We start from the raw sequence: 13,421 nt of genomic DNA on the forward strand, positions 1-13,421 counted from the left end.
CACCCAATAACAGGAAGCAAATGAATTCAGAATGGTGACACTGATGTTGTGCGCTTTCCTGTAATGCGGTAAATTTTTGCACCCCATGTGGCCGCCTGCGTAGGATTTTATGAGCTCCGCTCCAGCATGAGAAGGAGGAAAAAATCAAAGCAAAAAAACTGTGTTAGGAGACAGAAAGGTCTCTTGCTGCACCTCATTTACATATGAAAGTCTCTGGTCTCTGGCACTGCCTTTTCCTGGAGCCCCAGCTGGCAGAAGGGCAGGAGGGGAGCACCGCTGCACCTCATCCTGTGGGGTGGTCTGTCAGCGTTGAGGGAGGGACTCAAGCTCTCTCCTTTCACCTCACCTTGCATTGACTAGAGCATGCCTGGGTGGAGTTCAGCTTCTCAGTTGAGGGAGTGTGCACCAGCTTTGAGGGGGACTCAAGCTGAGACCACCTCAAAGTAATTTGAGCCCGTATTGTGGTTTTCACCAGGATTTAAAACATAATAACTGGTCTGTTTGTTAGCATGAAAGGACTAGAGCATGCTGACCAGTGTGGGTGGATATTTAAGTCATACAGAACTTCTCAGTATGGTGGATAGTGTGCACCAGCTTTGAGGGGCAGCTCACTTACTGAGACCACCTCAAAGTAATTCCCTGTTTACATATATCTATATATATATATATATATAATACATATATATGTATATATTTTCCCCACATATACGGTATATATATATATCACTATTTATAATACATATATATATATATATATATATATATATATATATATATATATATATATATATATATAAACAATGATGTGTTTTTGCCACGGTTCTTTGATAGACAGAAGTAGGAAATTACTGAATGTGTTTTTGTATATGTTTTTTGATAGTGATGTGTTTTTGATTAGTTTCTTTAAAATATTTAATATTTTCTACCGTATGTACTGTACCATCGTACCAGTATATTATATTTTTTTACTATACGCACTGTTTGATTGTTTATTTATACTTTTTTTTTTCTTACGTATTTTGGTATTTTGTGTACATATACATATATATATCATTTTAAGTTTTGCAGGGTTAAGAAGGCACAGGTAAAGGCACCGGTATATCAGCTTCCACAGTATATGCTGGTGAACAACAATGCTGGGATTTATTTTTTTATTTGCTCTCAAAAAGTTTATGTCCCAAAAGCAGAAGCAAACCCAGACATGGGCAGGGTATTAGGATGATAAAAGGGATCAAATTGCTATCCATGTTTGAGAACAATATTCTCTGTTTTGGTCTTCAGCATGTAGGCAGTCACATGTCATTGCATAGCTTCATTTACGTTCATTTTTATGTATTTGTCATGCTTGTGTGTGCGCGATAGCTATCCTTGTTTGACCACCCCCTGCCAAAACACACTAAGTAATCTCCTGCCATTTCAACTCTGACTGTTTTGCCACAATATACAAATAATGTCACTCGCTAATCTTCTTAGCATCCAGCTCTAACATCATATCTGTACCCATTTCTGAGAACCAGTGCCTTTTTCAATTTTAGTCCTTTCTAATCCCATCATCCCTCATACACAGCATCACATCATATGACCCTTGTTATGCCCAGACATGCTCAGCAGACACCAGATAGAAGTGAGTCATCATCACTGAAGGTGTTGATATGATGACATCCATATCAGAGACTGTTTACCTTTCGTCTTTTGTACACTGAAACTCCTGACCTTATTTTTTTAGGGTACTAATGATGGCAGTAATAATGCTAAATTGCAATTATTTTTATACAGTTTTACAATAGGGAGAACACAGTGATTGTATGATAATGTGCTTGAATGACACTTTTTTGAATAACATTTTCAATGCAAACCAATTCTAAATGGCACAAAACATCTTGGCCCAATCATCAGTGGTGTGTTATACTAATGAAGAAAGGCAGTATTGTAATTCTTACAGTGATCTGAAGGGGCATTTGAAGGGGCACATAAGTTCCATCATTGAAAGAAATGTGTGAGTTTGAAATCAAGTAGGAATTCAGGAAATTGGACTTCCAAAACACAACTGGACCCACTCCTCTGAGATTCTCAATGGTTAAATGAGTGTATTTGAAAACGTTTGTATAACATTCACAAATCCTTGTGACTTTATTCTGTCTTTTAGGCACTTCATCCCCTTTAAAATAAGTATATGTACACTGAAATATTTATATATATATTTACTTTATTTTTTTCCCCTCAGGATTCTTTGAAGAGAAAGTTCATTGGACAGGATTTATTTGAAAATATATAATATATATATAAAATATATATATTTTTTATTATTTTTTAAACATTATACAATTCTTTACTGTAATGTTTTATTAATTTGATGCATCCCTGCTTAAATCAAATCAGGGTCATTTGTTTCTCTAAAAAGCAGGGGAACTAACTGTTTTTAACTGCTAATAATAATAAATATTTTTGAGCACCAAATCAGCTTATTAGAAATGATTTCTGAAGGGTCATATCATGTGACACTAAAGACTGGAGTAATTGCTGCAGAAAATTCAGCTTTGCGTCACAGGAATAAAATGAATTAGATTTGAAAATATATTCAAATAGAAAACTATTATTTTAAATTGTAATATTTCACAATAATACATTCAACCTTGATAAGCATGAGGCAAATTGCAAAAAAAAAAAGAAAAGAAAATAATAAAAAAAAAAACGTGTTTCAAACTTTTGCCCACCAGTAGTGCCATTTATTCCCAGTTGTGTCACAAATTTACTGGAGTAAAGGTTTGCTTTTGGGATTGATCTCAACAGCCTGAACAAAAAAACAAACAAACAAATAAAAATAAAAAATAAAAAAAAAACCAAGTGCTTTCAAATTTACGAGAGGTTGCAGAACAGTAAGATTGACTGTAAAAGTATTCCTGTTCTGAGTAGTAAGCAAAGACTAATTGAATCTAGAAAGAGAGGCCAAAATGGCATCTTAAGCACCAGTGTGAGTGTTCCAGAGAGAATCTCTTCAGCTCCACTATTGTCTGCTGTCTAAACACTCCAAACGCCACTATTGCTCTTACTCAGAGTTGCATACTTGTGGTGATTTTGCCATCTGAGACGAATTTTGGAGATTGTAAGATTTAATTTGTCATACAGTAGGGCGAAATCACCAGTCTTGAATCAGCCTCTGACAGATTGCCAGGAATTTGCAAGCGTGACTGCTGTTATGACATCTGATGAAGAACCAATAGGAGTGCAGATTACATAGTGTGATGTGATGTATGATCTTAAATATAAATCACTTAGTTTCTTTTCCTTATTAGCATACCAAAATTAATTTCTTCTGAATAATGAGCAGTTCCATTACCTTTTTTTTCCCAGTCACAACTGACTCCAGACAGATACTCTGAATGTTGGCTTAATACACTGGTCAGCTGTGACCAAAATCTTAGTTAAAATGTACAGTCTGGCTTGAATGGCCGTTGATGTACACACTCTGCCATTGCTTTTGCTCAAGATTTCATTCGGATCAAATTTAGACAATACGACAAGCAAACAACAAATTGCATGCAACATCCAGCTTCAGTCAATGGCTCTGACGCAAAATCCATCCATTGCTTGCATGCTAAGCTAATCACATATTTGGTTTGCGTCCACTTGTCCATTTGGTTTTGCTACAGATGAATACAACACTGGAACTAAATGAAAGCTGAATATTGGTGCCAAAGGTCTGCTGGTAAAACAAACCACCAGGCTCAAGACTCACAACTCCAGGACTCCGAGCCCATCCATGCATTAGGGAGCCATCTGCCCACAACGTAAACAGATATCACGGATCATGCTTATCCCTTCTCTCTTCCCAGCACGTTTCGGTGAGACTCCCCAGAGTTACACAGACTACAGGATGAGTAATAGGAAGTGGCAAGCATTTATTCTCTGAATATTGATGTTGCCTGTCTTGGTGATGGTTTATTCCCAGGTGCTGGTCATTTGGAGAGTACTGTCCTTGCTTTGAACTAAGTCGCTTGTGTTTCTGTTCCTCCATCTTCCGCTTTCAGTACTTGGAGGGCTGATGATGTTTGTTTGCATTTGAGCCCAAACACAGGGTTATGTTTCAACACTATGCTGCTATTTCCTTTATTAACCGTAAAATTAAACTGACCTGTTCCTTTATGTCTAGGGCACTTTATTGCTGCCCATCACTGTGTCATTTCTACATAATACCATTCAATTATAACTGCATACTCATTTTCTGAGACATCATAGATTATAGATAGGATAGCATTACTTTATCATTTGTTTATGATGATATGAGCCGAAAAATGTTTTATTACCATTTCATTATGATGATCAGATGATAGCATCGATCGTTGTGTGACATTCATGTGAGCTAGAGAGCAGAGCAGACTGCTCCTTATGCTTTCGGATTGCTCTCGCACCTACTTTGCTGTCTTTTTTTTTTGAGGCGCAACGCTTCAAGTCAAACGAACGAACACGTGTGCATATTTGCATCGCTTTGATTGCTCCCTGTAGATCTCACCTTCTCACGCGCAGCCCCACGATTGGTCGATTATGTATAATACCTGCATGTTATTGGTCAAACTGCTTTGGATGTTTTAGGCAATATTAAAATCCTGGCTGGGACATGTCCCGTATGAACGGCTCATATGGTCCCCCTAATTACAGATATTAGAAATAATAATAATAATTGTGTATGTATATACATGTTTAAATACTTTTAAAAACAAATTGTATTATATGTAGTAATAATAGTCGTAGTTGTATACAAGTAAATAAATTGCATTATTATATATAATATTTTTTGTTTAAATGTTTAGAAAATAAATTATTAATAAAATTAATATTATATAAAGATACATATTCTATAAAATTACGTTATTTTTTTTTTTGGGATTGTATTAGAAATATAAAATTATAGTAATGTATAGTAATATGTATTTATAAAACATAATTCATATTATATAAATTTTTATTTTACATATATGCAGTTTGATTTGAATTGGTTTTGAAATTTATCCTAAATTTAGAGGCAATTATGTGCAAACATGTTGTTGAATGGTAATTTCTGTGAAAATATCTGCACATTGGTTCAAACAAATTTAATTCACAAAGATTACTGTATGAGACCATGTCTTTTTTCATGGTCTTTCAGCCTCTGCTATTTATCTCTTTAGTTATGCCTATTTTTTCCTCCTCTAGTTATTGCGCACGTGTATTATTCAGTATTTAGATTCTGGTTGATAGCATCAGTGATTTGTGTAGACACGGGTCACTGAGAGTCATCCACATCCCAAGTGCTGAAATATCACAGCAACCCAAGCAAAACAGAGCTGCAAACAAGCCCTGCAGGCAGGGGATGTGTAGCCTGGCAGCAGTCCTCTATCTCTGCTGCCACGTGATCCTTTGAAGACAGCAGATAAGACCTCTCATCTTCCTCAGACATCACTGATGGAGAATGAGGGCTCCACCTCACCTTTCACAAAGGGAAAAAATATAAATATTGAGACAAAGACTTGTGATGGTTTTAAGTAATTTGTGCTGAGTCCTTCTGGACCAGAGGGGTTTTCAGATGAGAAAATCAGATGATTGGGCCAAATTTCACTTGCAGCCTCAAAAGAATAAATCATTCATGTCTAATGGAAGTCAGAGAATGGTCATGAATATATAAAGGGCAAAAATCAAATCTCTTTATGACCACAAAAAAACTGCAATTCACTCACTGTAATCTAGAGGACTGACTGCGACCTATTATTTTTCAAATCCAGAGAGAACAGTTTCTAATGAAAAAGCAGTATTAAACACCACAGAGAAAATTAACCTTAGCTTGTTTAATTTTTTTTTTTTTTGCCCCTTTTATGGGCACTGTGCTGCTGTCTCCAGTTTTCCGATTGCTGCCAGAGAGATGAGACGGCCATGATTCACATGACGCTTCAACATGCCACAGAAGTCTTGTTATGCAGCACTGTCAACAAAGCCTGTTCAATATAGAGGTGGGCACTGTCAGTTCTGTAGTTGATCATGAGATTTGTAAATCATCATTTAACCCATCTGTCTGCACATTTTGATGCACGGATAGTTTGTGCATGCAAAAACATAAGCAATCTGTCAAGGATGCAAGTATTGGCATAAAGAACAGTACTGTGCGAGACATTATAAGAGGTGGAAACAAGTTATAGAAGTGGAGGTCCCGCCTTTTCTATTTATAGAAACTAGGAGTACTGATATATTACTTAACCATGATTTCAGGAATTTCAAGAACTGCATGTTCTTCAGTAAAAACATTATTATAAAAGCTATAGATGGGGTTGAAAGACTTGATTGCATGTTGATTTTATGTTTTTTAGTATTTTAATTTACAATTGATTAGATTATTAGTAGATTATTTTAATATATTAATAATATTATATGAATTTAAGAAATGCCTTAGTGATCATATTGTGTCCTGTTTGAAAAGTATGCCTCAAATCATTCGTTCTGCTGTATTGCATCATAAGTCTCATTGTTTATATGAAGGTATTAGTAGGTAATGTTTACAAGCACAAATCATACATTTTTTGTGCATTTTGATTGATGCTGAAACATACAATTTTGGATGCATTACAATGTTTAAAACTTAAAATTGTTGCGTCATTACAGCTAAAAACTTAAAATATTTACAAATCTTGCACTCATACATTTTTTGTGCATTTTGATGGTCACATTTACCTGTGGTGTGAAAGTGGGCAATATGATCTTGCAGCTTCCACATGTTATTTCCATGGTTTTAAGACATCATAAATTAGTGAACCAAATCTTCAGTAGTACATTAACAATCTTGCAATCCATGCTGTTGTTTTTATCCGAGTATCTCCAATATGGCCGCGTATCCGGGTAACTGACCAAACCATGATGTAGGGGCAAACGCTCCATTCATAAGGATTCATTTGTAAGTCTTTAAAGTTGTTAATTTGTAAATAATTTAAGTTTTTGGTGTCAATACGTACATTTAGATTCTGTAAATACTTCAGTATTGTATGTTTTAGTGTCTGTGCGTACGTAAGTGAATATACATGTTGCAGAACCACATTTTATGTAAAATACATACAAATTCTTATGAGATCACGCTGAAAATACAGGCAAGTAGCAAAAAGCAAGTATCTGTGCTTGTATCCACTAAAATATCAGTATCAGTGCATCCCTACAGACTATGCTACCCTTTTCTCTCTGACAGTGCTGAGAGGAGGGATGTCATTGGGTGTATGTGCTTCAGCGGTAGTTAAACTGTGCATCACCTGCATTGCAGGGTGAACTAAAATTAGAATAGTATTCGGGATGGAGCCGAGAGTGCCTTTTTCAACCCTCACACCTGTCCCGATAACTGCTGTAACTAACCCTCTGTCTCACATGGACACACAGACATGAGAGATAAGTGGATGAAAGTGGACCAGCAAAGGAAGCAGATGAATGATGAATGAAGCATTCCCGTAATAAGGAGAATGGATGCATGGATAGATAGCAGGATGTAAGGATGCAGTGTTGGGGAAGTTACTCTAAAACTGTAGCTTGACCAGCTAGAAGCTACTCATTAATTAAAGTAGTTAAGCTACATTCAAGCTACCCTTCTGAAAAAGTAGCTAGCTACACTACAAGTTACTATCATATAGCTACATTGAAACTACGCTATATGAATGTATAATTTGATATATATATATATATATATATATATATATATATATATATATATATATATATATATATATTACAATTACTATATACAAATAACTAAATTATTAATGAGGAATTATAATGAAGTTATAAGTAAAATATAAAGTTATTAGTAAAATATTTGGGGTTTAAAACAACATACTGTAATGCAATCATGATTTCAAAGAGTAGGGTGAATTCAGGTTGATAGGGGCACTTTTCCAAGCCATTTCAATGATAAAAGTGTCCCAATCTTTTGTTTTTTGTAAACTGACAAAAGTGTCCCAATCATTTGATTTTGATTTCTGATACACACAATAATAAAATAGGCTACTTTATAGTTATATAGTTTTATTATCTTAAACAACACTTTAACAAAATGTATGCAACTTAAACTGGATACAGAGGAGTCATAAAATAAGCAGGTTAAACTCACATCTCATGAGGCATTTACTGACTGTGAATAGAGACGTTAATCATTAGCTGCATGCATAAAGCATAAAAATAGCATAATATATTTGCAGATATTTAAGAAACATTCTAAGTTAATATATTTGTTTATCTGAAAAACTTTAAGTTATATTTTAATTTAATATATTTAATGTGCGTTCCGGGCTGGATTTCAGTCTCTGTTTTGGTTTGTGAAACCCACCCATCGTCAGTTTACCCAGTTGTATTTCAGCACACTGGGTTGAAGTTGGCGGGAAACACAGTCTATTTCCTTTCAGTCATGGAAGCTGGCAAATGAAAGGGGTCAGAGCAGGATGTGCGTCAAGATAGAGGAGGGGGACTGGGGTGAAATATAAAAACCCTCTCCAATATTTTGAATGTGGACTGCAATGCCTAGTTCAACCACTCGGTGTCAATCCTACATACAGCACCTTTAATCTTTGTTTTGCGTAAATTATAGATGATTCATGTGAAATATCCACTCCTGTACATCCTTTGCAATATCATCAGACGATCTCTTGTCAATGGAAAGACTGTAAAAGCCGTGCGATGCGTGATATCACAACAGGTGGTGGTAATGATCAAATTTAGTTAGTGATTTAGTCAGAAGAGGATGCTACGTGCACTTGCTCGTGACTCATCAGAACGCAAAACGGAATGTAGCGTTTGGTCATGCTACATTGCCACTTGTGGGAAAAGGTAGTTAGCTACAGAAAAAGCTACTGTTTTAAAAGTAGCGTTGCTACTGTAAAGCTACTGAAAAAATGTATTTACGCTAGTAGCTAGTACTACTTGTAGCTAGCTACTCCCCAACACTGTATGCATGGATGAGCAGATAGATGTGCATCCAAGCCCACATAGATACAGCAAGACATGTATGTACTGTAGATAGACAGATATATGCAGTTTAGACATGGATACAGAACACTGGGTGGACAGATGGTCAAGAAGGAGTTAGACAGAAACAGCAGGGGATGCTGGGATGATTCTGCTTGAGTTCAGTCTGGTTGAAGACTATGTTAATGCATGAAGTTGATCTGTTTTACTGTCTGGTTCGTTTCTGATGAGTAGTTCTAAGATGAGCTCCACCTGCTTTGCTATGCTTTGCTTTTTTTTTTTTTTTTTAACTTTCTGGAAAATACATGCGTGAATTGAAGGTGGAGGCCAGACAGGAACAAGAAAATATGCATCAGGTGCACACACACACACATACACACACTAACACATCCATAGGCCTCAGCTTAGCAATAACTAGCACTTCCCCAGCAGCCTGCACAAGCTGATAAAACACAACAGCGCCTGCAAGCATATTTTTAGAAGGCTTTATCCTCACAGCATTCTGTATGTGATGATGGCTTTGCTCCAGCAAATGTATCCTGCCATTAATCTAGGCCTTTTGATGCTGCTCAGAAGTTAAAATGGAGTATCCACTGTGTGATAGCATTAGAGGTTCATAAACACCAACAGAGACTGATAGTGTTTTCCGTGCATTATAGATGAGGGAGTATTTGGCAACCGTAATATCTTTACAAAGAAACAAAGACATGGGCTCATCTCATGCCTCATTAATCGCACAGGTAATGATGCTTATCACATCCTACTATCGGAGTTTGGCACTTTAGACCTGATGAGAATTTAGAGCCTGTCCACATCACGCTTTCCTTTTATTTTATGATGTTTAGCTGCTCACTCGGTCAACTGCTTGATTTCCCCATTACTTTAATACACACATTTGCGTAGTTTCTAGAAACTCTTGCTACTTTTTAATGCTTATACTTCAAGCATGTGCATTTGCATATTGATGTGTAAGAAATCATAAATCTTTAGTATTTAGTAATAGTGGTTAGGATAGTAATTTAGGAATTTGGGGCCAATTGAGGTTAGGAATTTAATCCTACACCTAGTGTTGCCAGATCCTTTTAGAAAAAGAAGTAACAACAATTGCAACTGTCTATTTTTAAAATCTTGAAAAAGTACCATTTTACTTATAATAAGTGTATATTTACATTAAAATAATTAGAAATATTGACTATTGAGCTACAGACCAGAATATTTTTTCCTCTTTATTTTGTTTTGTTTTAACATGTCAGATGTTACCTTAAACAGACTTTTTGTTGATGTAACCAATTATTAATTAATTTAGATTTTACCACATTTTTAGGTTAAAATAGTTAAATCTAGTCACATGCAATGCAAAATGCAAGCAGAAATGCATAAGCTGCACAAAAGATAATGTAAAACTTTCGCAAGGTGTTTCTTCAGCAATTTATTTTAAGTAAACACTTCTCAAACCAAATGACGTTAATGATTTAGCCTTCGAGTCATGAGATAATTAATTGATGTTAATATCTACTAATTACAGCATTGTCACGGTCACTCTGCAGTGTTTTTCTTTAATCCAAATAATCAGGACTCTCTCTCTCACTGTGCTTTTCCTCTGCTGCATCTGTGCTCGATGACAAATGACAGAGTGATACCTGCAGAAATTATCTCTTGGAAAACACTCCCTCAACAGATGAAAACCTGAAAAGAGGGAGGCGAGGCATGTTTGCAATTGGGAAGCGTTGGAAGCGTTAGAAGCCTCTGAAATGTACAACTCCAATGAGACAGAGGTCTGAATATTTACAGCGTTTTTTTTTTTTTTTCTAGCCAACACTCATCCATCAGGAAGAGCCATGTGCTTGGCTATGTAATCTGTGGATAGCACATGTAGGTCCAGCCGTGCATGTCTAAGCATGTGTGCCTGCATGTGAGTCGCATGATAATGTCTTCAGTGCAAGCATGCAGAAACAGTACATGCTTGATTTAGCCAGTCCTTCTGATCTAGCTTTTGCATAATGAATTATCACTAGCAGCACTAGCATAAACAGAGATATAAAAACAGCCATAATACTTTACTGCAAAAGTCCAGCCACCTCAATCGCCCCCAATGATCCATCATGTTTTTCAGACCCTCTGCGAACAGAAGAAAGTGTCTTGAGAGATGGTGGCACTGACTTTCTGGTCTCCAGAACCTAGGCTTGTGTGAGATAAATGGCTCCCCGGTGCCTCTTTGACAGGAACTTCTCTGTCCTTATCGAAAGCTATTGCCACACCGCTGCCCTGTGTTCACATACGCACACATATACCTGTAAGGGCCAGTCTGGCTGCGGCTTAGTTGTGATGATTTGCAGAACAAATGTATTGTGCTGGCAGAATTTGTGAGTTTTAATAACTTTGTGTAAAAGAGACATCTTATTTTTGCTGTGCTGTAGTTGCTCTTTATGTCCTTCCTTGTTGGTGTTTATGAAGTATGAAAGCAAGGAGCTGTTAAATGCCATGCTCTGAGACAGATGGAAGGTCAAGTCTGTCAGGAAATTTGAAAACAGTAAAGGTGAAGAGATTATGGGAATTAATGACAGAGGGCAATGTGGCATGAGTTTGTCTGTGTGATTATGTTCATGATTCTTTTACAGGGAGAATACTCATAAAATGGACAGTTCTGTCATCTTTTACTCACCCTTTCTTTTCTTCTATGGAACAGGAAATTTGATATTTTGAAAACTTTCCACACATCTCTTTTCCATGCAACAGAATTTAATGGTGACCACAACTTTTAATCACAAAAAAACCCTTTTGCATTATATTCATAATCTTAAGCCTGGTAAAGGAAATTTGATTTTGCATTATATTCATAATCTTAAGCCATATGAGTTTATAATAATAATAAAAACTTTAAAGAAATGAAATTATACTGTACTTGTACGTTCCTCTTCGGAACACAAATTAAGATATTTTCAATGAAATACAAGAGCTTTCTGACCCTTTTCTGTCCAAAGGCCCAGAAAGGTAGTAAGGCAATTGTTAAAATAGTTCATGTGACATCAGTGGTTCATCGTAAGGAAAAGAAAGGTAGTAATGTATTTGTTAAAATAGTTCTATATAATATATATATATATATACATGTATATATATATCATAGATATGGTTATAGATATATATATATATATAGATATACATATATATATATATATATATTATATATATATATATACAATATCTATGCTATATATATGATGATAATATAAGGTCTTATATATCTATATATATATTTATATATATATATCTATATCTAATCTGCGCTCCGATGACGTTTGGAACATGAGGGACAGTAATTAATGACAGAATTTTATTTTTGGGTGAGCTACCCTTTAAACATGACTTACTGACCCAAACTGGAATCTTCATGTACTGTAGGTATTTTCCATACAACATAAGTTAATATGGCTGTCCAAACCATATTAATATATAAATATTCACCAATAATATTTCCCACCAGTTAGCAGATCACTGAGTCTGGATCAGTATGATTCATGAACAAATCATTTATTCTGAATATTGTTGTATGGTCAAGATATTTCTTAAGTATTTTCACAAGTTTCCTACTCGACATGAGAGTGAGTAAATGGTGACAGAATATTAATTTTAGCTTGAACTGTCCCTTTAAAACCCACTTTCAGGATAACAAAAAAAAGAGGGAAAAGAGCTGTATGAAAGAATTTCAGCTGCCAAATTCCACCATGGTAACCCTCATTCTTGATGAAACTCCCTGTTGCTAAAACGAGTCATGATGGTTTCGAACTGTGAATTATGGAATTAACTTGCTGGCTCCCTGGTGGAGGCCTCGTCCCAGCATCTGCTGCAGAGACAATCCTGTCAGAGATGCTATGAGGGCAAGTCAGAGGCACATGAGAGGGTGAGTCGAGAGAACGACACTTTCATTCCACTGAGGTTTTGTTAGTGCCTGATGAAAAATTTAACTGCGTGACACTTGAGGGACGTGAGGCAATCTGGGACAAGAGTGCGGTCACACAGGCAGGAGGAGAACACCTTCAGAGATGGCAGGTATCCACTGAAAGCTAGAGTTGGAGGAGAAATGAAGGCAGAGACACAAATGCCTACCCATCCTAGAGAGCAGCCTTTCAGAAAAGAAAGAAAGAAAGAAAAAAAGGTCATACAGGTTTAAAACGACAAGAAGGTGAGTAAATTACACAATTTTCATTTTAGAGTTAACTATCCTTTTAAACTCTGATACAGGAATTAACATACACGTTAAGAGATGGCTAGAAGAATTGGGGTGTTATTTAAATTAGTCTATTGAGTCACAATGGCTTTAGTGACAATAATGATGAAATTGAGCATGTCAATTAATTTAAGATCCCTAACCTCTTTGTCTTTCTCTGTGTTATTCGTTGTTTTAACTTCTCTTGTTCTACACATATTGGGATTCTTAAGGGCACCTGAACAGCAGCCTGAAT

At 36.0% G+C, this 13,421-nt stretch overlaps 1 pseudogene; it reads left to right on the top strand.

The window, feature by feature from the left end:
* The window catches only part of LOC109107664, a 290,614-nt pseudogene that overhangs the window by 106,587 nt on the left and 170,606 nt on the right, over nt 1–13,421 (top strand).

This window comes from Cyprinus carpio, chromosome A13, assembly GCF_018340385.1.
Source record: "Cyprinus carpio isolate SPL01 chromosome A13, ASM1834038v1, whole genome shotgun sequence".
Classification (NCBI taxonomy): Eukaryota; Metazoa; Chordata; class Actinopteri; order Cypriniformes; family Cyprinidae; genus Cyprinus; species Cyprinus carpio.